Here is a 26,168-nt window from a genome sequence, read left to right on the forward strand (position 1 = left end):
GTCTACACGACTATCAACCCTATACCTCCTCCTCCCTTCCCTCAGTCCAGGAAGGGTGTGTGTGTCATGATGTTCTGGGGGGTGGGTGTGTCTGCTTTGAAGTAGAAAAGAGTAGAATCATGCTCTCAGTAATTGAAGGGGCTATAAATAGTTAATAAGTTTCCCCAGTTCAAGTTTTAAAAGATAAACATTAGATTTCTTACATACAGTTTTGTCTCTTGGGTGTTTTTTGTTATTTTATAATAGTTCAGATTTTTGGGTCTGTGCACATAGCACACACAGCTATTGGATGTAAAAGATGCCACATTTATATTTTAACAAAAGAATCCTAACAGAAGTCTTACCCCTGAATCCAAGACTGAACTAAACTCAACCACGTCTTACACCTGCCTCTTTAAACCCAAAACCTATTCCATATTCTGTTAACTTGTAAAGTAACATGAGTTTGTATCAGTCTAAACCTAGTCTATATCCAATACCAGCCTTAAAAGTCAAGTCTTCATCCTTGACTGTATGCAGAGAGCAGTCACATGTCCACATGTGCTCCGAAGGGTCTAAAACTGGTTCTTATAAAGATGGAGACAAATGCACCGTGATTTGTCAGCGGGAGCTACAGGTCTGCATGTGAAGACACGTGTGTGCAGGGGTGTGTAGGTGGATGCTTTGGAGGGGGGGGCTTATACTCTCTATTTTCTGAATCGACTGTGGCGGTGTTTTACAGAGAGACTGACTGGAGAACAACGACGCCCATACCTTCAAATCATTATTGTAAAAGTTACATGTTAATGAAGTGGCTTTTTCAGACCTTTTCAGGGCCCACGGTATTCACACAGGAACCGTTTACTTCTGCACATCAGCTGTATATAAGAGGCTCATTTGTTGGGGATGGTGAAGAAGAGAAACCACAGAAAAACGTTCTTCAACAAATGAAAGAATAAATCTACGTATATAAAATGTGGTGTTTTACAAAAACAAAACCGATTCATTATAGATCATTGATTGGAAACCTAGATTTTTGTATGTATCGGTGGGGGCTTTACGACACTGGAACAATACAAACCTTTGTTGCATATGTCGTCTGCTGCCCTGGCGGAGTCTCCCCTCTAGAGGGCGATCCAGACTAGGGTTGTCCTCGCAGAGCAACCGGGTCTATTTTTATCCCCACCGAGCGAGTCACTTACAGCTTTCATGATGTCTTTTTGTCTCTCTTTGTGTTGGTGCTCGGGTTAAGGCGAATGGAGGAACAGTCCGATCCGGCTGAGCAAAGCAAAGCAAAGCAGAGAGAGAGAGAGAGAACAAAAGTCAGTCTAAAGCAGCTCCCCAGACCCAAAATATTTTGCGATTGAAAGCCGGTCTGTATTTGTCAGTCACTGGCCCAGTACTGTTGAGGCGATGCTGGAGTGAAGTAAGGCTGCAACAGCGATAAGACATCACACATTTCCCATCAGCCCATGCTGTGTTTGTGTTTTTATTTGATTACGAACATTTAGTATCTTCTGTAATAGTGGGGGTTTATTATATTGCATGAAATTCTTCATAATGCACCAATTTTCTATTTCCTCTCCTTTTTGACATCCCTCCCTTTTTTATTTTTTGCTTTACTGATCTGAGCATCCTTCCTGACTTGCAGGCTGGTGGTGTATTTTTGCAGATGTACTGTACATCTCCTGGCACAAGCATCATGGTGCGTTTAAGGTCTAAGTTCCAGTTCTTGTTTCAGGACAGTAGGGGGCGGTGTGCAACCGAGATAAACCCTCTCCTCATTGATCGTGACCAGGTATTTCCCAAACCAGCCTGCCAGTCAGCCAGCCAGCAAGCAAGCAAGCAAGCCAGCCAGCCTGCCAGCCAATGCCTGGCTGGCACATGCGTTTGTGCACACACACACACACACACACACACACGGCGGAGCTGAAAATAATCAAGTGGTGGAGGAGGAGTGGGCGGCAGCAGCGGGAGAGGAAGCGAAGACGACCCTCAGAGAGAGAAAGAGAAGGAAGGAGCGACTGTACGAGTCCATGTGAGAGTAGAAGTGAAGGTAAATCAATAGTCCTGAAGCACTTGGTGGAACTCGATGGGTTTCCTCACTTTATTATCAACCTTTGGGAAGGTGGTGGTGATGAAACAAGGCCTTCTTACTGTCCCCCAACACACCGCATGGACGGGTGTCTGCTCCCTGCAAACTGACCACACTTAAAGGTCCTGATGCTGTTGCCAGGGTTGTAGTGATGAAGTTTCAGAAATGATCGTAATGTTTGTGAGATCAGGCCACACTGTTGTGTTTGTGAACTGTGCCTTCACTTGTTAGCCTACTGTAGTTGTTATAGATACTGTGTTGCATTCAGTGGTGCTAATTTTTTGGAAAAACAGCAGTCAACAACATCAATCCAAGTTTGGTGCTCTGAAAAGGATGATGGGACTTTGGCGAACGTGCAGCTTTAGCATTTACAACTCAAGCAATTAGGTATAGTGGTTTCATCGCAAACTACTGCTTTCCTGTTTTCATACGGTCTGCATCTGAACTGTAGCCTGCAGTACATACAGTACTTTCACTGATATATTTACTAATTTGACCTTGCAGGACTGTTGAAAAGTGCTTTGGTGAGATGAGTGAAAATGTTGCACAGTTTTGGCACCATTAGTGTTTTGTCCAGTGTGATTGCCACTGCATTTTCCCAGCACCACAGCTGGTTTTCTTGGCTTCTCATAGATTCCTTACTTGACCTGGTGGCGTTTTCCATCAAGGCCCAGGAAAGGTCGTTCGTCAGGTGAAAGGGCAACGGTTTTTAGAATGGAAGGATGCATGCAAACGTGTTATGGAGCTGTCCATGGTGCTGAACATGAATGTCTGGGGTACAGATCTAATGGAAACTATCCATGGTGCTGAAAACACAAGCTACTTGGACATTGTAACCAATACAGGGTTTGCCCAAAATGCATCAGGAGAGCCTTGCACGACAAAAGATTTTAGATTCATTTCATGCGTTACAGGAGCATTTGAATAAAACAGAGAAGCTACTTGCATTTGAAAAACACACTAAAGGATTGTCAGTTGTCTTGAAGCACACTCAGGTGTGTGAGGTGCGAGTTTAGTATGATGTTCACCAGTATGTTCAGACTAAGATAGCTTGAAAATATTAATACAGAGCTTGATAAAATTCCTGATATGAGGAAATAGGCCTGTTATTATTCCTGCCTGTTGTTCCATAGGGAGGTCAGAGGTCAAGGTCAGCTACACAAAATCAGCGTTTGGCTCTAAGGGACAGTTGTAAAGAGCGGTTGGTTGACGTGTACATTCAGCATTATCAGCCACGTCCGTTCAGGTGTTACTTTATCACCAATCAAAACCTGCCTTTTCTGTCACTGCCCTTCATTCTTTGAGTCGTGATGTGCGTGAACTGCAGCGTCCCTGAGCCAGTGAGGTGTCAGCGGCAGAAAGCAGGCCGGGATGTGCGAGGGAAAATAAATCAGTTGTGAAAAGGGAACTTTTTCTTCCCTATCATAAAAAAAGTCCGCCCCCTCATGTACAATGCTGGGAATAGTAACAGCACTGTGAGGCTGGGCTAAATATAGCAGCCAGTGAGTGTTAACATGTCAACTTCAGCAGGAGTGCGGGGAAGCGGCTGCTACACGTGTGACCGCTGTGGATGTACACAGTATCGCTATAAATACCCCCCCCCCCCCCCCCCCCGCTGTGTGTTACATGCACACAAAGCCGGGGACGGTTTATAATAATAACAACACGACACGCTTTAATTCCTCCGGTCGCACGACGAACACACAAATGGCCAAACATACAAAACTGTGATGCTCTGGTTCCGTGTTTGCAGCCAACACAGACAAACGATGAGCCCTGTAATCATGGACCAATGGAAATATTTGAAGAGAAGCGACGATTTAACTATAGATTCTCCGCCATTCAAAGTGATGGAGGAAATCAAAACCGGTGATTAGACTGATTTCTGGACTGGTCTTTGCCCCGTTAGACCCCTGAAACCATCATGAACCCGCTCTGCCCAGAAAGCGATAAACCTACAGAGATGATCAGCCGCATCCTCTGCGTTTCCCCGCACAGGTATTCACACGATTCCGTTGATGAAGGACCGGGTTTGAAATTCAGCGTTTCTGGAGGGGGGGGGGGGGGGGGGGGGGGGGTAGTTTATTTTTATCACGGCCGCCTTTCAGAAATAGAAGGCAGTCTAAAAAAACAGACCTCATGAGTTCTTCTCAATCGAAGACGCTTGTGCAGCAAACCGTGCATTTATTTGTGATGGAAGGAGACTTTAAACACCCCCCCACCACCCCTCCAGCTTTAAACCCCACCCCCCCACCCCTCCCAACTATGTTACGTAATCTAGCATGTGAATGTCAAGAGACAGAAAGAGTCGTGGAGAGAGAGAGATGGGTGGAGGGAGGGAAGGGGGGGGGGGTTATTTGGTCTATGCATAGAGCTCCCAAAACTCATACCCAGGGAACACTGTGTACTCTGGTGTCCCCTGAGACTTGGCCTGTTAGATATCACCCCCCCCCCGTCCACGTAGGAGAACGCACGCGCGTGCACGCGCGTGCACAGGTTGGTGATTCCAACTGTATAAAAAAAAACCAACAAACAACAAACTAGAATAACAGCAGCAAATAGTGCAGCAACAGAACAGGCTGCTCCGTGCATTCATCCCATTTACCCGTCCATTCACAGACTTTGAGGGAGGAACTGTGTGAATGAGTGAGTGGGAAAGTGATGAATGAATGAATGAATGACTGCACGAAATGAGTGAATGAAGAACAGCACGGGAAGAAGAAGGAGAACGCAGGGGGCGCGCATCGCTCCTGTCCCTCTCAATGGGTTTTCTTTTTCCTTTTTTTCCTCCTGCAGAGGGAAGTACGGCTGCACGGGCAATAACCAGGCATGGAGAGCAAACACATACAGTACACACACATTAAAGGGGGGTGGGGGGTGGGGGGGGGGATTCGTGCGTGGTGCACATGTGACAAAGCCGTTCATAAATATTCAGCGGCTCTATTCATGCGGATTCTTCTCTTGAAGTGGTTTATTGTGTGCAGCAGAGCTCCCAACCAAGCATGTGATGTTAAGGTTGGTTGGTGTTGGCTGTGGTTGTGTGTATGTGTGTGTGTGTGTGTGTGTGTGTGTGTGTGGGGGGGGGGGGGGGGAAATCTAAGTGGTGGTAGTGTGTCTATTTGTGTGTGTGTGCATGTGTGTGTGGTGTAAGGGGGACGTTCTATAAATAGCACTATAGCTCTGCTTCCATTGACATCATTTAGGCAGGAGAGATGGAAAAATAAATAGGGGGAGGGGAGGGGAGGGAGGAGAGGGCACAGGGTTCCTTAATCTGGGCTTGAAATTCAAACAAAACCTGGCCAGCCATCCCTCTGTACACACTCTCAACAAAAGCAGTTCTGCGTAGTAAACCTGGCAAAGGTTAGACTTGAAACCTGTCATTTCAAGCTTCTCTTGAATTTGGTTTCAGTAATTTAGTGAATTATTACACACAATAAACAATAATAAAACTAAACTAGAAATGATTTTTTTTTACTTAGCATTTAAACAAAGTAGGGGGATGGGATCAACAGTTTATCAAGCCAATAAGTGAGGAAACAAGACACCTCAAAAAAAAAATCACACAACAGTTATGTTGTATACCCTTCTGTTATTTATTTATAGGTGTAATGGTCCAATACGTGAAGTATAAGGATCCACTGAGTCCCTCTCTTTTTAGAGTGTATGCTTGCCCTCGCCGACTGGGGCCCAATAGTAAACATCAGACCAAAACACCCACTGTTTCCTAGAAAGACTCAGCCTACGAGTTGGAATGGAAAGCCACAAGGCAGATGGGAGGGGACATCAAACAAATTAAAAGGACCTGTGTGTATACAACAGACACACACACAAGCAGAGATCCAAGTGGAAAAGACAGGGGCCATCATACACCCAAGGCAAATGTTTTGGAAGGTATTATTACTGTATTGACATGCTAAAAAAAAGGACAAGGCGGAGGATTGAAGCTCAATAGACTGTATAGAGGGAGCGTTATTTTCATTTCGTTATCAACACTAACATTTCCGCTCAAATAGGCTGACTGACTCATGTGTTTATGTTATTATGGAGGAGGAATGGAGGACAGCACACTGTTTTTCCATGGTCGGAGTGTCTTAGTCACACCCAGGATCTCTCTCTCCGTCTCTCTTACTTTGTCGTCAGCTTTGGCACTGACCCCTGAATGCTGCGTGACTTCCACTGGTGCCGGTGACGTCTTCCATGATACATTTCTCCCCATGTGGGTCCCCCGCCTTGTCCTCCAATCACACATCTCAAAGTCCCACAGCCTGGACCTGCAGCAACACTTGTTTACTTGTCATTGTTCCATTTCTCTCATTTTTTTCCTCATTTGATGTGATTTCCTCATTGATTTCTGTGGGAATCTTTTTTTCCCCTCCATCCACAGTGAGGTCAGAGGTCAGCTGCAGCTTTGGAGCCTCCAGAGCAGGACTCCCTCAAAGGCCCTTGAGGAGACCCCCACCTGTTTGACCTGCCACCTGTTATTTGCAATAACCTTAGCAGGTCAGTGGTACATTCATGCATCTGGGTGTAGACAAAGCGTTTCTCCTCTTTGTTGTTGATCACACACTCCACTTCCTCCTCCCAAGCAGCACTCACATTCTTTCTTTAGTGTGTTTGGAACACACTTCTCACAGCAGAAACCTGAAAGGTGTAGTGCTAAATGGATACCAGACTCGAGATGGAGCTTCCTACGACTTTTGAAATGTGTGTCTCAATTCAAGAGGATGAATCATGAGGCCTAATTTAGTCTTAATGGTGAAAATTTTTTTCCACAGTCTCTCTGCCCCCCCCCCCTCCTCCCTTCTTCACTGTTTTCCTCCTCTTCTCTTCATATCACACATAGAAACACTGTGGGAAAAAAAACAGGAAAAATAAATGGCAGCACAGTGACTGAAGTGGGTTGGGTAACTTTTCAAAGGAGCCACTCTAGAAATTCATAAACAGCTGGACAGGTTCCAAATCAGTAGTCAACATCTGAGTGTGTGTATGTGTGTGTGTGTGTGTGTGTGTTTGGTAGCCATGCATGCATCAATGACAATGTGTGTCTTGGAGGAAGGTGCAGGAGGCGATACTTTCCAAAACACGTAGTTGTAATCTCATAGTCATGTTAAATTAAAGATGGGAATGAATAATGTTGCTCACACACTATGGATATAAAGATAAAAGCCTATTGTTCTACAAATGATTGTTTTTCACCCTAACCCCGAAATAAGTGTCTACAGACAGGACAATACCAACTGCGAAATGTTCACTGATGCTTTCTCTTTTTGCTTTCTTAAATATACAGGTAGGTCAAAGGTCAGAATCACAACAGCACAGCTCCACCGTCTTCAGGGATCCATTGGCAGGATGAGTGAGTATGACTGATGCTTGTTATCAAACTAGTGCCCAGTGGTTGAAGAGTTTCCTCCTTATTCACTTTTCATTCAGCGATGAGAGTACAGTTTAAACAATAATGAGGTAAAACAATGAATTATAGACATTAATTTGCACTTTCCTTACATATTCATTTTTATAATATACATTATTTTCATGAACTATGATGGATACTGAAACACTAGGCAGTTTCTCTGTTATAAATTATATTGAACAAGGTAACGGGTAAGATAAACTAAACATATATTTTTTTCCACCTGTCACTTCACCTCAAAGATAATGAAGTATAAAACTGACAGTTAATTCCTATATTTCATTGCATATACAGTGTGCATATGATGTGTATAATTTCTTCATCAAAGCCGCAGCCTGTGATTTAGACATGTAAACTGCAGTTCTGTAGTGATTCTGGTGAGTGGCTTGCCACTTTGCTTCATCAACTTATTATCAATTATCAGTCACAATATTTTCCTGGGCTGCTGATGAGTTAGAGGCCTGTCAAAAAGAAACAAAACAGCAGTAACACTTATTTGAAGAGGCCACTCATCAGAGCAGTTTTAAAGAATGTGCTTTACGGCAACGCTGAAGAAACAAGTACAAATGTGGACAATAAATGTAGAAGAAAAACCAAAAGATCAGCTTGGAATGACATTTCAGCACCAGGGACAGCTCCTACAGGGAACCCTCAGCACACAACAGTGAACTCTTCAATTTACCTTCTTCACAAACAGCTTTTCAGACACTGTATTTACTACCTGAAACCAAAACCACCACAGTTCTGGGTATTCATGCTGTATAGAAAGACATCTGAATGGAATCATTCTCAACTTTGCTATCACCATTTACTCCCATGCTGGTGGCATCGTCCAGTCTATCATCATTTATCTATTTAAAATGGCCTGAAATGATCCAAAGCAGCAGTGACAACATATCCGCTCATCAAAAACAAGGCTGGGTTCTTTAAATTGATTTGTCTGTTTTGTATTTGTTGGAATTAGGGGTTTTTTTTGGGGTCATTACAGGTCTGCTACCAAAAGACTCAGAGGAACCCAGTTTTTTTTCATCCTTACAACCTGTCTGCCTGCCTGTCTGTCTTTTCTGTTTCCCTCTGCTTTAAGAGCTGTGGGTTAAATGGGGAAAATGTTTTCAACGTAGTCAGCTGGAGGCTGGAGTATATTTTTAGACTGAAAGAGCCAAAGAGAGACAGGGAGACAGGGAGACAGAAACCAAAAGAGAGGAACCTATGTGGCCTGTTTGACCTGATTTCAAAAGCTATTACTTATTTTCTTTTATCATTACCTTATCAATGTTTGGTTTCTTTATGCTCAAGCTTCTTTTAGGTTCCTTGAAAACGTTTCACCTCTCATCTGAAAGGCTTCTTCCATCCTAAAAGCTGATGGGGGAGTTTGTGTGTTTGTGTACTTGCTTTGGCAGCAATGACTAATATGCATATGTGAAATTCAATTAGAATTTGAGTTATTTTTGTATTGCCCCCCCTCCAGTGGGACTGCACGTTGAGCACAGAGTCTTTAGGCTTCAGATATCGATGTGTCTGGGCGATAGCTCTCCACCCCAGTCGGCTTGGAAATGGTGGCGGAGGAGATGTGAGAGGGTTGTTGGGGGGGTAAAAATCTCAGAATAAAACATGCTATTCCCTCCATCCTCACCCATATCTACCCACACACACCCCTTCACCCCAAACGCCCCAACCCCAAACACTCATAAGCCCCACCCCTCTCTCCTTGCCAGCTGAATTAATTTGATACTATTTTTGAAAGTCAGTGTTTCTAAGGGATACCTAATGACGCAATGACGTCAATGCAGGTCAATAGCACACTGCTGGAGAAGAGGACCAGGGAGAGAGAGACAGATAGAGAGACAAACACACAGAGACAGACAGACAGACAGATAGACAGATAGATAGATAGAGAGAGAGAGAGAGAGAGAGAGACAAAGAGAGAGAGAGAAAAGAGAGAAAGAGAGGTCTCGTCGTCGAGACACTTTTCCAAAGCCATTCCCTGTGTTGTGACATGAATGCTTCACTCCCGGAGATTTTTTTATATATAAAATGAATCCACAGTCCCTCCCTGCGAGCTGCTTTTGCTTGATCTCGGCCCTCGTTCCTTTTTAATTGCGCCCGATTTCTTCGTTTCCCGGCGGGTTTGCGCCAATAATAGCGCGGACTCTCGGTCGCGCTTCTCCTGCCCCATTCATGCTTTCCGTCTCTGTCTGGGAGTCATTCACACACACACACACACACACACACAGGCACATAGGCACACACGCACACAGACAGTGAGAGAGAGAGAGAGAGTCAATGCAGTGAGGTGAATCGTGCGGCGCGCCTCCCCAAATGCGTAAAGTCCCCCTGATTTGGCGGGCTCTTTCTATCAGCTGGCTCACATTTGTAACTCTGTGTACTCTTCCCCCTCCTCTCCAACCACCACCACCGCCGCCACCTTTCCACTCCCGAACCCCTTCACCCCTCCCAACACCACCACCACCCAGCCAACCCACCTTTTATTTGAGCTAGCTCCCTAAATCCTGAATGGCAACACCACATATTTTAGTCTCCGACAGAACTGGGAGACGACGCACATCGGACTGACCTGCTTTCTCCATCCTGACGCAGGAGGAGAGACTGTAGGCTGCCCTGCTTTTACTCTCCCCCTGTCTCCTCTGTCTGTCTCAGCCTGCACAAAGCCCTTCTTTAAAAAATGAGATTAAGGAGAGAGAGAGAGAGAGAGAGAGAGAGATAGAGAGAGAGAGAAAATGAAAAATCAAAAAGGTAAGTGCTTTCTTTTGTAGATGGCGCGAATCCCGACCCAGAATGTGATGTACTAGTCAGGGAAGTTTGCAGTTGGACCATGCCTAGCCGAGATCTTTTTGGGACTGGGAGATTGCCGCTCGATCTGGGGGTAGCAGCACTCTCCTGAGCAGGAATGTGGTGGCGGGGGACGCCATCCAAAGTCACATTACCGCCGTTTCTGGTCTGAATCTATCTTTTTGACACAATGATCCAAATTATCTGAGGATGTCGGTCATTTAAGGGGAAACCGTAGCCTACATGTGCGCTATTGTGAACATGTTTGCCTAAAATCTGGGATGTTTGCCCTGCACAGACTTCTGTCTGAAGCTAATAATTAACACTCTTCCTCATTTGCTGCACATGAGCCACCCAGAGCGACTTCACTGAGGTTCATCGCAGGGCATGCCGGTGGTTGCCAGCGGTTCTATCTCCGGGAAGGAGCAGACGAGGCTATACACACAGCAGTGGAAACTGGGTTTTTCTTTTTTGGTTTTTGTGTGTGTATGCATATTGACATCGGAGGGGATTTTGCAGACACTCAAAGAGAGCGGGCTGCGGTAATGCGTGGGAGTATTCACGTGTTGGGGATCCTCTGCTTTAGGCTGCCTGCTCTGCTCAGATGCCTAGTAACAACTACGGGAGAGACCGAGAGAGAGAGAGAGAGAGAGAGAGAGAGAAAGTTTGAGAAAATCTAAACCCTGTTTCTTATGTTTTTAACATTTGTAGCAGAACATATATTTTACAGTTTTGGTCACGCTGGTTTCTCCCCTGTCGTGCCAATAAAGCAGAGAGAGAGAGAGAGAGAGAGAGTGAGAGAGAGAGAGATTCATGTATATTTGTTATAGTCAAAGCTCAGCTTAGAGGTAAAAGGCGCCTTCACTTCTCCACTTGTAAACAACTTTCCGCAGCGGACTTGCGTCAGTCCACACATGTTGCCGCCACCTCAGAGTCACACGTCCTGTTGCTTTTACATGGCAGCGGTGCACCTGCGCCTGCAGATCTGCTCTCTGACTTGGCGCTTGTGCTCGCTGAAGCACAGTCAGGTATCGCGTCAGTCTAAACTGTCAGGGAAGTGTGCTGAGTTACACTGCATGCTCTGGGAGGTGAGAGAACCGGGCACGTCGGACCGAGGTGTTCAGCACCCTGGACAGCGCCTTGCTCATCTACAGTAAAGGTGAATAACCACCAATAGAACATTTTTGAAGAGTGGCAAAACAGGTTTTTTTTTGTTTTGTTTTTGTTGCACTAGTTTCACAACATATCAGTGTCTTGAGCCTCATGCATGATGTAAAAGTGGGTAGTTGGAGTGTAGGTGTTTACATCTCCTGCTTCAACATTGCGGTAAAGCGAGTCGCTTTGCCAGCTGCGGGCTTGGTGTGAGTGCAGCTGGGGTGTTGCATCCTCTCTCCTTCTGAGGTGAACTCGGACAAAGGTTTCATACATGAGAAAAAAAAGAGGACAACTCTGCTGCGGTTTGCAACTTGCTGGAGTCATGAGTGCATACTTTTTTTAACGGGGGGGTGGTGTCGGGGGGGGGGGGGGGGGGGGGGGGGGGGTTTAAAAAGGGGGATCTCTGACTGAGTTTGTCGACACCACGCGGTGATGTTGGCACACTGCACTCAGGAACCTCGGTTGCAACTCCCATTGATACTGCTCCCTCTTTGATTGAATGATTGTGGACTACAGGGAACTGTGAGTGTGTACATGTGTGTCTGTGTGTGTGTGTGGTGGTTTGTGTGTGGGGTAGATAGGATATATGACTTTTGTCTCATCTTTGGCTTAACTGATTTGATGGCTTGAAAAAAAACCAAAAACCAAAAAACAGGCAGTGACAGATGCCAAAATATCCAGGGCATAAATCTGACCGTGTTCTTCTTTTTCTTTTTTTCTTCTTCTTCTTCTTCTTCTTCTTCTTCTTCTTCTTCTTCTTCTTCTTCTTCTTCTTCTTCTCCTCCTTCTTCTTATTATTATTACTATAATTATTATTATATTATTGGTTTCTTATGCTGGGGATTTAAGTGTAGAGGACATGTAAATACGCACAGTGTGTGTGTCCCTATACATGCACTCTCGGCAGTCACGGACATACAGTTGGCCTACAGGCAGGGATAAAAATAGCACAAACCGATGCGTCGGGCGCAGCCCTTTTCCCTTCTCAGAGCCGACTTTTCTAGGTAGCCGCCACTCAGTGGCACTGAGCCCCCCCCCCCGCCTGAGCACCCCATCCCGCCCCGTAAAGTCTCGTGAATCTCCACGCGGCATGAGTGCAGATAGACGGCGTGGGGTGTGGAGGGGGTCTTACAGTCAAGGTGTTATAGATATTGAAGGGGAGGTGAGAGACAGAGCGTACTGTGTGTGTGTGTGTGTGTGTGTAAGGTGCGCCTTTGCACGGACAAGTGTGCGCTCCCCGTGGGTCTATTCCGCGGATGAACGGGGTCTGGTGCGTGGGCACGGCCAGTGAATATATGAGAGGGATGGAGGAGGCAGCGGCTCAGTTCGCTGTGTTTTCCTCTCCCTCGGCTTAAAGATGCAGTGTTTTGTCCACCAAATGCACTGGATGCTGGGATAAAAATTCTCCAAGACCAAAACAGCACCAACGCTTGGTGGGGGGATATAAAGAGACAAGGGGGGGGGGGGGGTTTGGATGGAAACCCAGATGCTGGAGCATTAGAGGAGGGTTTCTACCAGGAGATAACCTACACCAAAGCTACAGTTTCCACACCACAAATATCCACCTGTAATATTTTTGCTCTTCTGGCACTCATTTTTTCCATGGCACATTTGCCAAGAGCTGATCACAGAGCGGTAGTGTCTTTAATCAGGCTCTACGGGCTGTAAAGTGAGAGAATCTAAACGTGACGTCAATGCCTAGTAACTGACGCAGCCCTTCAACAAAAATGGCTTTTTATTTATTATTTTTTCTTCTTCTCGTCAGCAAAGCTTGATTACTAAATTAGAGTCTTCCGTCGACTAAAAGAAAAGAGAAAATCCCACAGGGAGCGTCGGGTAATCCGCGTCCATCAGTATTTGGAGCTATTTTGCGTTCATGAGTTCCAGCTGCTGAAGTGACACTGGGACGAGAAGCTTCTGAAGAGGGCGACAAGACATCAGATATGTCGATGTTATTGGCGAGGCGACGAGTTCCAGGTTTTTAGTTGTTGGGGGGGGGGGGGGGGGGGGGGGTAGTGAGATTTAAGGATGAGAAGGAGGTGGTGGTGGTGCTGTTGAAGGCACATTGGGCTCCAAAAAAAAAAAAAAAAAAAAAAAAAAAAATCACTGCAATGATGCAACGGAGGGGAATCGGGGCTCTTGTGCAGAGTTGGAGAGGCAAAATTAATTTACATTACATGCACTCCACGTACCGCTCCTAAGCGATCCTTTCGTGAGTGTTTTTTTTTCCCTTGCTCGTGCTGTGACCTAAAAATAGCAACATAGTTTGATCGTGCGCCAGAAATAGACAGACGGGTATCACTTGTATAAAAAGGGAGGCGATCCTGAGCAAACTTGGACGTGCCACTGTAAGCCTACATAATAACAAATGGAGGACTTAATCTGTTGCATTTCTCCCAGACTCATGTTGCGGCTTTGCACTAAAATCTCAATCTCTCTCTGTGTTTCTCTGTCTCCAGTTTAGGACTAGGACGTTCCTGCACCATGGTGAGTGAGACATTTGCACATGCAACGTTTCATTCCGTGTACTTTTGTGTCTTTTCAGTAGTGCATGCTCCTGAGTGCCTGTGCTGCTTCTTTCCTCCCCAATATTTGCCTCCTCCTCTGGCTCATGCACGCAAAAAAAAAGAACACTTGACTCCCGGTCGTAGGCATGGATTTAATTGGCATGTTTCACTGTAGAACCGAAGCATAGAGCAACCCTTCCTGCAGAGTAGGAATCACCCCTTTTGGTAAATAAGCAAGTGCAAAAACTCCCTTTGTCTGTTGGCGCTGTTGAGTCTCTATCACATATTTATTTTTTTCCCTCCCATCTCCCTGCTTAACCGCGAAAGCGAGGGGAACCCTTCTCTGATGAGCGCTTAAGGACGCCTTTTCCCTCCGTTTTTTCTTGCTTTTAAGAGGAGTCGAACTGGCAGAGAAGCAGCGGTGGAGGAGGAAGAGGAGGAGAGGAGAGGAGAGGAGAGGAGAGGAGAGGAGGGAGTGAAGTGAAGGAGCTGTTGCTGCAGCAGAGACCAGGCGCACCGCATGGGGAAACCCGGGAGCTGTCCAGCAGCAATGGTGCTGAAACCACACCAAGTGGCGGTAGTGGGCTGTTGCTGGCGGTGGTGTGTTTGCTAGTGATGTGTGTGTGTGTGTGTGTGTGTTTATATGCGTGTGTGTGTGTGTGTGTGTGTGTGTGTGTGTGTGTGTGTGTGTGTGTGTGTGTGTGCACGGGGTGGGGTGGTGGGGGTGGTGGTTTCTGTTGTTCCTGGCAGCCAAAAGCTTTATTTACTCCTGTTTGGAAACCGACAGCATCTATTCTGAGTGAATCCTCTTTCCTGAAGCGACGTTGGAGGAGAAATACTAAAACAACCCCCCTCCCCCACCCCCCACCCCCCCACCCCCTTCTCTAAATTCCTGAGGGGAGACATTTGGCTGGAATAGATATTATAGCCTAACAGAGCTTTTCCCGCCTGTATAGTTTGAACGGCCTCTTCGGATGCCATAGGCAGACAGAGAGAGAGAGAGAGAGAGAGAGAGAGCTGCCGGACCGACTTGGATCAGCTCCTCTTCTGCTCACGTCAGTCCCGTCATTTCCTCCCGTGTCTGACCAACTTATAAAGGAATCAGTCTGATTCTGATTTTTTACCAAGCCAGCTTTTTTTTTCTTCTAATTGAAGCAACTTTGCCGTCGCCGCCCTTTAAAAATGACCAGAAGATGTGTAGCAGTCAAGTTTCTAGTGCTTTGTTTGAAAAAAGTAGCAAATATCGTTGAGATAATCAGTGTTCAGAGTTCAGCAAGACGCGCCTGACTTCAGTGTCTTTTTGGTTCAAGAGCTTTCCTCACGATAACTTTGCGTCCTCACGTCCAGGAGGGCGCGCAAGAGGCGGAAGGAGCGTCGCTGTTATCGTCTGTTCCCCCGAGAAAGAGTTTGACGGAATCACCCTTTCAAGGGAGCCTATCAGTGCTGAATTAGCTACCCGGACCGCGGAGACGATGAACAGGCTGCAGGCGTCTGCACAGTTCTGCAGCCCGACTGGGACACAGGACCATCGCTCACCCTCCAGTCCCAGTCTGTGCACGACTTTGGCCAATTTTTCCCAGTATTTTGCACGCAAGCTGCGAGGCTGCCGTGCCACAGACGAAAAAACAACAAAACACACACACATCGACCACCTGTCTTTGTCATGCAAAATCCCGATTGCACTTCACCCGCGATACATTCCTCCACCTCCCCCAAACCACAAAAAAATAACAACTCTGTAAGTCTTCGTCGGTCAAAACGCGTAAATAGCGACTCGAGGGGCGAGATCTTGTTCAATAATTCAATACCGAGCGTGTAATTTCGGTGGAAACAACACGGATTCCCGAGTCGTGACTGCTAAAGTGAGTAATGTGCGCGTTGGCTGCGTCAGGAGAGGCAGTCACTGTGCAGTGCAGACGGTGGGGGAGAATCGTGACTGACTGGGTTGCAAATGAAAAGACCACCCAATAAAAAAATACCCACACCGGGAGGGGGGAAAGGGAAGAGGGGGGCAAGGCGGGAGGGAGAGGGTGGGGGTCTGAGGTCTGGGGTGGGCTTTAGACTTTAGGTTTGCACTAACCATTTCCCTAACACCCCCCCCCCCCCGCCCCCCCCATCCCAAATACCTCCTTTCTCCCTAAGCTTGTTTTTAGTGAGAGCCCTGCTGCTTGCCGGCATGCTGGCAGCCAACTTGAATGCAGACGAGTTTCATCAGTGATAGTGGGGCGGTGTGGATGGAGAGAGAGAGAGAGAGAGGAGGAGGAGGAGGAGGGGAGAAGGGGGGGTGAGGGGGGTATGTTGGTTCGAGATCAAACCTGGTAAAAACAAGGGGGGGGGGGGGGGGGCAGAGAGAGGGGGGTCCGGATCCAGATCGTGACCCGGCCCCCACCTCGGTATACAGTAACTTGCAGCTCCAGAGGGGGAAGTTGAGGGTTGTTTACAGGGGTGAGATGTTGCAATGGCTTCTGAAAAGCTAACGGAACTGTTGCAGGAAAAAAAACAAAAAAAAAAAAAACAGGTAAGTTTTTTTTCTCTATATTTGATTATTTCGTTGCTAAATTTGACCAAAACGAAAAGAAAAGAAAACAGAACAAAACATATTAAAGATTGTTTGATCTCAGAGAGTGTGAGAGTGAGTGGTGTACGGTCGTGATTAACTCTTTAACTCTTGTGATGTGATGCTCAGCAATGTGTTGTTGTTTTGTTAAGTTGTACACTGTCGCTGTATAAGCTGTACACTGTTGCAGTATGTAGTAGTAGTGGTGATATCATTGTCATGCTGGTGTGGTTTGAACCTTAAAACCCGCTGTAAATGACTGAACCATCGTGGCTCCGGACTGAGATTCCAGTCCGGAGACCCCCGTGTCGTTTTTGCAGTGGTACCCTCCGGTGAACTCTATAGGTGACCATGAGTCGCCTCAGATGCTTCCTGCTATGTTGTGATGCGACGTGGAGGGGCTGTGCGAGGCTCCCACACTTTGTCGACATGCACTTGTTATTTTGTATGATCATATTTCTGCTCGGTGTGTTTGCATTTGCCATCGCTTGTAGCCGGCCCGTGTAAGCAAAGGAAAGGAGGTGGTGGTGTTTGGGGTGGGGGGGGGGGGGGGGTGGGGGGGGGGGGGGGGGGTGTTTGTGGTGAGGTGAAAACGGCTCATCCTCGCTGTCACATATCTTGTTTATTATTATTGTCATCATAACTCAGTGTTATTTATCACGATATAAACCCTTTAGAGCGACGGTCAGTCTCGCAGCGTCGCTAGACGCCCTGCAAACGCGAAGCAAAAAAAAAAAAAAAAAAAAAAAAAAAGGAAAATGCATATTGACAAATAGCCGCATCAAATGCTCATATCCTTATATCAGTGCATATAAGTATACACTTTCTGGTATAGATCACAATTTGGTTAGCCCTGTCTATTTTTTTCAAAAAGGGGGGTCCCTATATGAGCGAGACACCGATTGGTTGATGACGAGGTTTGGTTTGCACCAATAAGATCCCTCCCTGCTCTCTATTTATTGCCAGCAGTTTACAGCCTTGCTCCCTCCTCACCCAGAGCTCTGGAGCGGCTGCAGAGAGCCAGCGCTTCACTATAGGGAGACACACCATGGACCAGGGAATATAATACAGAGAGAGAGCACACTGACAACAAAACGCATCGATGCACAGCTCCCAATGATCACACGGGCTTTGCACATCCGAGCGTTTGGATAAAAAAAAAAGAAAAGAAAGATAAGCGAGGAAAGGAAAATATGAGGTAGAGACAGGGAGAGAGAGAGAGAGGAAGGGAAGAGGAGAAAGGAATGGATGAGGGAGGAGAGACGAGAGGGGAGATAGAGGAGAATTCAAACTGGAGAAGGAGTGGGGAATCAAAGCGAAAGGACCTTGGACAGCTCTCAGTTGCAGCAGCAGCCTTGGCATCCGGAGACCCCCCCCCCCTCTCTCTCTCCTTCTTTCTCTCAGTCTCTTTCTCTCCATCCTCCATCCATCCTCTCCTCCTCCTAGCGCGCCTGTGTGTTGGTGTGTCTGTGTGTGTGTTGGAGGGACGCACTCGCCTCGGGTTGCCGATGGCTGGAGATACAATCCACCGAGCCGGGATGGGAGATAAATTCACGGAAGCGAAAAGAGAGCAGACTCCCCGGGTGTCACGGAGTCTCCGTCGGACGGTGGCAGCAGCGGCAGCGGCAGCAGCAGCAGATGATAATGTCCTTCACGAATCTTTTTGCGGTCTGGGCTTGCTGTTCATAACTATTAATCTGGGAAGCCCTTACCCCAAAAAGCATTTGCGGAGGGCGCAATCGCCGCGCCGAGACATCGACATCGGAAGACGGCTCCACTCGTGGAATTTTACATTCTTTAATTTTTTAAGGGCTTGTTTCCTTTTTTCTGCTCGAATTTTCTTTTCGCTATGTTGTTGCCGTTATTTACACTTGTTATTTTCGTCATTGCTACAGCAGGGGCGTTTTTATCATGGTTGCTTTTCAGCCCCTACGTGTGTCATTTTTTTTCTAGTCAACAGTTTTCTTCTTTGTTAGAAATTTGTGGCGAAGCTCTGCAGCCACGTCGCACCCAAGTTTTCCTCCAACTCTTGCGAGCCTCTGTGTCCAGAAAAAAAAAAAAGATCATTCCTATTTCTGTCAACAAACATGTCGTCGGACACAAAACTTTGAGCCATGCAAGATTAAGTCATCATTTCAGCCAAACACTACCCCCCCCCCCCGCCCCCCCCCCACCCTCCCTTCCCCTCCATCCCCACAGCCCCCGTCCCACACTGAACAAGAGACAGTGGCCCCTCGCAGAGCCGAGTGTAAACACGGGGGGACCCTGGCCATGAACAAGTTGCACGTGGGAAAACCAGTGGAGTGTGTGTGTGTGTGTGTGTGTGTGTGTGTGTTTTGGAGGGTGGGGTGCCACTTTTCTTCAAACGTCATTGAACCCTAACCCCGTTCAAAAAAAAAGGAATGTTGTACACACACACACACACACACACACACTCCCCTGTAAGCAAAGTGCACATGTACGGGATTCCCCAACCAGCCCATGCTAACACAGGGAGAAGCCCGGATTGGCAGATGGAGAGGGATGAGGAACAGCTGCAATCGCTGCCTCATACACTGACCGAGTAGTGACTCTGTGCGTGTGTGTGTGTGTGTGTGTGGCCTCCGTGCGAACATCCACACACCTTCCCCTTTAACACACGCTGGAAACGTACACGTGTCTCCCTCCCAGTTTTGTGAATAGTAGTTAATCCACCTCAAGCATCGCCCACCACTGCTCCCTGTCAGCGTTCCCCACAAAGAGCACACTGAGAACCGGACACGACCACGTCCTTTCAGCCTGACACACCAGATTCAGAACAAAACTAAATAAAAAAAAAAAAAAAGAGAAGGGAAAAATAGATCAACCTCCAAATTTCTGCAGCTTAATGACTCGATCAATATACTCACAAGTTCTGCAGCGCAGCAAAGCTCTGGCCTCCACAGATATATGTGAATGAGGAGTGAGGTGTGCACGCAAAGTGATCACACGGATGAAAACAAAAGCCAGAGAGGAGTAACGTCTGTCTTAAAAGACAGAGTAAAAAGAGAGCAAGAGGATGCAGTTCAGTTTAGCCGAGAGAAGAAAACCACATGCAACTTTATGCTCAGTTTGTTCTCTGCTGTCCCAGCACAGTTGCAGTGTGAATAATCATAACTCATGTTAGCATACAGTTGCAATATAAGGGGCCAAAAGGGAGCCAGGTGTAGGAAGTGTAGGCCTACTCATTAATGACCTCCATTATGAAATATGACACGAGTTAGAGGCCTGAAGCTTGGCATCAAAATATATTGTCAGGATGAAAAAGTGCACGTCAGAGAGCAGACAGAGACGTCACTGAGGTCAACATTAAAGCGTTTAATGGCTGGACGCCTGCGTGTTTTGGCGATGACGTAGAGTTACCCAAAAAGTAAACTAGGAAGTTCAATTGAAAGAAGTTCACGACGAGGTGAGAGCAAGATGAACACATTACAAAAACTCCCAGTTCCGAGAGTGACATGTGACCCAGCCCATGAGCGTGCACTGGCCCCGGTGAGGGCCCCGGTGAGGGCCGCGCCGGCTGCAGAGCTGCGCTGTTACGTCATGAAGGACCCCGCTCCTCTCTGAGCACCGCCTTCACGCTGCGAAGTCTTAATGAACACACCCGGAAGCGACAGAATCAGACACAAATGACGTTGCTTTATGTACAAGGAAAACCGCATGACCTCTGACCTGTGGAGCCGCCATGCGTTTCTCTTTGTCAGCCACAGTTGAGTGCAGGATGCGGGGTGGGGGGGTGGGGGGGGTAGTTCTCTGTTCTTCTGTGGGTGTGGATGTGACTGAAGGTAAACTTACCTGTGCAGGCCTAAAGGGTGACGTAATGATTTTTTTCTGTGCGGACTTGTATCAGTCTGGCGCGTAAAAGCGGAATCTTCCCTCAAACAGTTTATGTTTGTGGCTGTGTGGCGCCGTCTGGCAACAGGTCGTAAAGCCCCCCCCCTCCCCAAATCCCCTCTGACATCACGTCTCTGTCCTGTCCGTGTGGGCCTGCACCCACAGACTAACTTTAGAGACGGTTAAATCTCACCAAGCGTGTCTCGTCTTTCTGTCTTGCAGGAGGGAACAATGACAACAAAAATAACAAGAGCAAAGATGGAAACGAGGTGACTTGTGTGCCCGGGTGGACCCCCCGCTACTGCTGCTGCTGCTGCTGATGCTGCTGATGCTGATGCTGATGCTGATGTTGATGCTGATGCTGTTGGAGCCTCCAGCTGTGCGCCGGAGAAAAAAAGGGGGACCCACGTTTTGGATGTTTTCACCGAGGAGTGCACAGACAGAAGGAGAGACACCGACCGAGCGCCCGCCCCGACCTTCCTTGTCCTCCCCCCTCTTCCTCATCCCGAGAAAGGTAATTGCACGGCCTGAGATGTGTTAGAGGATGAGGATGACGTCAAACCCAAATCACCCTTTAAATTGCATTTTGCGTAAGGCTCGTAATGACTGCTAGGTGCATGTGAGCAGGAGTTGTGTCTGAGCAGGGGCTTGTGTTGCTGGATTTGCTTCTCTTCTTCTTTTATGTCAACTTATTACAGGCCTTTGAATGATCTAGAAATGCCAGAAATCGCTTTGTCTCTTACATGTTTAACGTCCCTGTTAAATGTAGAGGATTTATGTTCTTATGATGTTTGAGACGCTCAGTATCACAACAGGCTGCGTAATATTCCTGGGGAATATCTATAGGAGGGAGTTGTGGTGTGTGTTAGTGAGTTATGTCAGTATAATATTCCTAATCAGGACAGTGTGCATGGTTTTTAGTTTTGTTGTGGCATAAGATGACCCCGGCGACATTTTGCTAGTTATACTTTGAATCGTGCTTTTGCTGTTGTCCTGGATCTTCAACATAACTCCATCATGGATCACATGAGGATATATGTTATTATATTTTCTAGCAATTTTATGATATTATAGTTGTCACGTCTAAAATCAGCCATCTGGTTGCAATCTAACTTTTCTGTTATTGGGTTGTTGAGCTGCCGAGCTAGTGTCAGTCTTGGGTGTCAGACTGTGTGATGGCCAGAGTTATCCAGTCATTATTATAAATGTCTGTTGAGCAGACGTGAGCCTGCGTGTATGACTGACTGTAACATGCACTGTATCTGCTTTATGCTCTTTGTTTTTGGCAACAGGAGCTGTAAAGGCTCCCCCCCACCACACCACACCCCCCACCTCAAATACCTGCTATGTCACCTCTCAGTGTGAGTCATCATATCGTAGACAGTTCAGGCAACACCTCGACGTCACGTTAGATTTACTTGCCCTTGTACTAACGCTGTAGTTACCAGCAGGAGCAGAGGGCCAAGATTTTATATAGGCTCTTCTATTAAAGCAAAAAGTCCCTCGCTCTTTCTTTACATTAGGTTTTATTATTGCAGCAATTAACCATTTCCACTGTAAATCCGAGGGAGAGATAAAGGAGGCTATAAACTTATGGCAGATAAGATCATGTTGCTGTATGTCAGTTTTGTTGGCTGATGGGGTCAATAGGCTCCACCTGACCTGCTCCCTCTGGACGCAGTTGGAGACATTTCATGGCAGCCAGTTTGCATGCCCCTTACAAAGCCTTTGATGGTGCATTCAGGTGCTCCTTCTAAACCCCAGCTTGTGAGACAGGAAGTGGTGATGACAATCATATCGCTCTTTGCCCGGGAACAGCAGCAAAATGGATGCTATAGCTGTTTCAGCATGTGTGTATGTGTGTATGTGTGTGTGTCTGCTGTGTGAATAAAAGCACTGCTTGATATCCTACAAAAAACATTAAAAAAAAAAAAAATGTACTGTGAAAAGGAGTACAAGATTTCTTTTTGTAACACGTTGCAAATTTGCATTTTCAATACATAGCCTGCTGGAAATGTAAAATGGCATGAGAGCAGGTTCAGAAAATGATCAAGGCTTTAGGGTAAATCCTTTTGGCTTATTTTGAGTTAACCTAAATTAGTAAAACATAATTATTGTCTTACATACACACAGTGGCCTGTATTGTAGCCGTGTAGATATTTTGGTTTTATTTGTCCAGGTTTTGAAATTTCCATCTCTGATATTTACCCCAACACTATTTAGGTGAAAGTAATTTTGTTGAGTCCTCATTTTTCAGGATAATCCACCAAACATACTGTCAAAAGTTGTAAAAGTAGTTCCACTGAAAAGGGTTGACCATGTGGTCTGTTTATTATCCAGAGTAACATGCAGACGGACTCTAGAGAGATATGTTGCTGTTAAATTGCTAAATATATTTTTCCAATGGTGTTAGCCATGTAAACTAAACTCCGTTCACCTCCACTGTATTGGGCTGGTGGCAGAAATTTCTGAGACAGATGCTGGATACGAGCAGATATTTTCCATGAGAAAATATGTTGGGTGAAATTTTGGATGAACTAACCCTTTAACTGCACATAAAATAACTGGCCAAGGAAAATCGTCACAGCTGTCTATTATAAGAGAATTTTGTTTTCGTAAAAAATAAGTGTAATTTTCTCGTCTTTGTATCAAGTAACAGCACAAAGCTATGTTTTTCATGGGCTATTTGGTGCTTCATTGAAATAATTTGCTATTGTTTTGGTGTTTTATATGGCTGTGGTGATTGTTTACTCTCTCTGACTTGTGTCACTTCACACAAGTGGGTGTCCTTAAATGTGATGGTCACATTGTTGCCTCCTTCTTGTGGACTGAGCTCAGAATAGTGATATTTCTCACAACAAAATCACCATGACGCAAGCGGGGATGCAAAATGGTCAACTATGAAATTGAGGGAATTGATGCTGTGTGTTTTATATCATAGGCTACAGTTAAAGCTTTTGACGCTGTGTTAACACTGTGGCATCATGTGTCTGTTGTGAAATAATATGCTTTGTTTGGCTGTTTTAACTCGTACATTTGGACACTGCTAATGGACTGACTACAGCTCAAGGCACAGCAACACTCTGCCTAAAGGATGTACCCATGATCTAATCACAAGAGTTCATAATGACGTATATCTCACGTGACGTTAGATTATTTACCTGCTCTCCTCTAATTATTCTAAATTAGCTCTAATTATACTAAATTAATAAATAAATAGCCTACATACTATCTGAAGTATCATGCAGTGTGTTTTACTTGAAACTAAGTGTGAAGACAGGGCGTATCTACCCTGACGTCACCCCACCTGTGTATGATAAATCACAGCAAGCTCCTAAATATCCACTGACAATCTTTTCCTCTTGTTTAATACGAGCTACCAGTCCAAAGCTATATTTAGGGAGATGACGTCATGGTTAACACTGAGACCAAGGGGCTTTGAAGACGCAGGCTACAAAAAGTCAGGAGTTACAATCAACCTCTGTGCTAATAACACAACACACTCAGTGTGCACTGCATTATAACTTATTATTCCTATTTATTCATGCATTTATCTTTAAGGAATATCCATGTGTTTCCTACAGAGGTGTTTAAATCTGCAGTCTCTCGAAGACCACATGTTGGTGCAGCCAAAATTCATGTGGCTGACTTATTCTTAAAATTTATCTATGAGGGACTTCTCACAGATTACATTTTATTCCAATTAACATGATCAATATCATCAAAAGACAATTTGAATTATAAATACAAATGATGATCATGGATTTTTTTTTCATTATGTGTTTCATGACGTTTTTTTTTTTTTAAAGCCCTGTAAATGACAGCACATTTGCTCATTCCACCTAAAACCGTCTTGTGTTGAATTGAAGTTGTGTTAATATCACCTTTGAGCCTTAATTGTTTGTGGGGGGAAGTTGTTTGTTTCATTTGCATCAAGTTATTGTGCAATAGAAGGAGCAAGGCATCTTTGGTGTGTGCAGGTGGGCTATAACATTACAGTCCACCTTCAATATGGTCTTCAGTGTGTGAGATACTAGTGAGCTACTACACCAGACAAAGCAAAACATTACATTTATTTTAAGGTGCTTGAAAATATGATTTTAAAGGCTGGTAAATATTGTTCAAATGCACAATGAAAAGACCAAAGACCAAAGTGAGATGATCCTACAAATAAGCATCACCTGTGTAGCCAAAGCCTGATATATTTTATTCCTCTGTGTCACGGAGCTCAATTGTTGTACTAAATTTATTAAAAACAAACCAGTGAGTCACAATGTTACAGTGAATGACATAGTCCATCATTATAGTGAACACGGTTACTGTAATTTATTTTGAATCAATCCCACGTACACAATTCTGCAGGAAATGCTCTAGTGGACCAGATGTGTTTCAATCTTCAACTGGAAGTAGGACCCAACAGATGCAATATTTACTTTTGAATCCCTTTTTTTTTTAAACTGCAGTGTCCTGCTGTTTTAGGAAATTACTGAGTCTTTTTTTTTTTAAAATAACAGTATATATGATATATATATTTGTAATCTGTTTTTTAAGATTTGAAGATTTTGATCCTCAGTAGGAACCAGTGGGATTGATGCTGAGTGTCACAAGCAGGGTAGGGAACTAACTAACACACTGTTGACTTTGGTCTTTTCAAGGGATTTATTAGCAATTAGAAGAAAATAGAATAATCCCAATCCTCATTCTTTAAGAATTTTAAAATAATAATGAAGTGAGACATTTATCATAATATGAATAATATGTTGCTTTTGTTATAGGTGCATTCATATTTCTCAGAGTCAGAAGTTTCAATACTAAATTTATTATTTTTCTTGAGGCATGTATTTTAGATTACTGGACATTCTTACAGTTAAGTCTAGTTTCCACATATTCTACTAAAGTCCCACGTGTTTGTATCATATTTCAAGAAAGTGATCGCCATACTTTTTACACCAATTTTAAAAGTTTTTATTTTTTATTCAATGACAGCCAAAATGCAGCTGAGATCATTTATACAGTTTAAACCCCTGATTATTGATAGGTGTTAAGGCTCAGTTAAATTATTGTGGTTAAGGTTAAGTTAAAGCTGTTGTCATGGTTTTACTTACTTTTCTGTTAAAGGAGCTGTTTGTAAGTTTTGAGATTCACTACATAGCCAACGTTAGCATTAACAGCTGTTTACTTACCATAAACACTGAAGCAACATTGTGAGTTCAGACTGACAGCCTCTGGGGCTGAAAATGAAGCCAACACAGAAGTGCCAAAAACTGTAGTTCCTCAAATGACCACTTAAGACTGGCTCTAAAAGCCAGTCCCCAAAGACGCCTGTGTTAAAAGGTTTTAAGTTATGCATAATTGAGGGCATGTCACTTTGAGTGACAGGTGGGTGAGCGTACGCTTGCCACAAACTGCCAAGTTTTGGCTCCACACATGGCCCACGTCTTTGCCCATTTTTGGATTAGCTGGAGTTAGGGGGAGTCAGGCACTGCCAGGGGCAGCTGAGTTTGAGCTTCAGAACCACTCTTTGGAAACCTATGGGTGATGTCACAGAGGCTATGTCCATCTTTGTATACAGTCTACAGTCAGCATCAAACTTCGCTCCTTTACTCGCTAAGAGTGTCTCCAGTGTTGGAACGCAATGGCAATGTTAACTTTGGTTTTGTTTCTATTTATAAAGCTTTCTTCTACTGATGTTAGCATGCTAACCATGTAGCTCTGGCCTGGTTTTGTCACTTTTTGATACCAAGCCCCTATAGCCTCCAATCTGCCCTAAGGAAGTAGTGTTGTTCAGAGGGCGTATTCTAACCTCTTGTTTTGTAAATGCAA

The 26,168-nt window shown here is 45.3% G+C and overlaps 2 long non-coding RNA genes across 5 annotated transcripts in view; both read left to right on the plus strand.

Annotated features, from left to right (window-relative positions):
• Nucleotides 1-1,255: 1,255 nt before the first annotated feature.
• On the plus strand, nucleotides 1,256-7,528 carry LOC139627069 (uncharacterized). Its single transcript, XR_011692495.1, has 3 exons — nucleotides 1,256-2,035; nucleotides 6,459-6,574; nucleotides 7,362-7,528. It is a non-coding gene; the product is annotated as an uncharacterized lncRNA (long non-coding RNA).
• A 2,403-nt stretch (nucleotides 7,529-9,931) lies between these two features.
• The window catches only part of LOC139629371 (uncharacterized), a 50,137-nt gene continuing 33,900 nt past the window's right edge, over nucleotides 9,932-26,168 (plus strand). For 2 of the 4 annotated variants that reach the window (XR_011692953.1, XR_011692957.1), the window contains exons 1-3: nucleotides 12,938-13,777; nucleotides 13,889-13,916; nucleotides 20,568-20,859. This is a non-coding gene — a long non-coding RNA (uncharacterized lncRNA). Of the gene's footprint in view, nucleotides 10,239-12,935; nucleotides 13,778-13,888; nucleotides 13,917-14,330; nucleotides 14,490-20,567; nucleotides 20,860-26,168 lie in introns of those variants that run through there. The other 2 variants (XR_011692955.1, XR_011692954.1) reach the window with 2 other exon arrangements.

The sequence above is a fragment of the Trachinotus anak genome, unplaced genomic scaffold (genome assembly GCF_046630095.1).
Source record: "Trachinotus anak isolate AG129_WGS33_773 ecotype Australia unplaced genomic scaffold, CSIRO_AGI_Tana_v1 ptg000002l, whole genome shotgun sequence".
In the NCBI taxonomy this organism is placed as follows: Eukaryota; Metazoa; Chordata; class Actinopteri; order Carangiformes; family Carangidae; genus Trachinotus; species Trachinotus anak.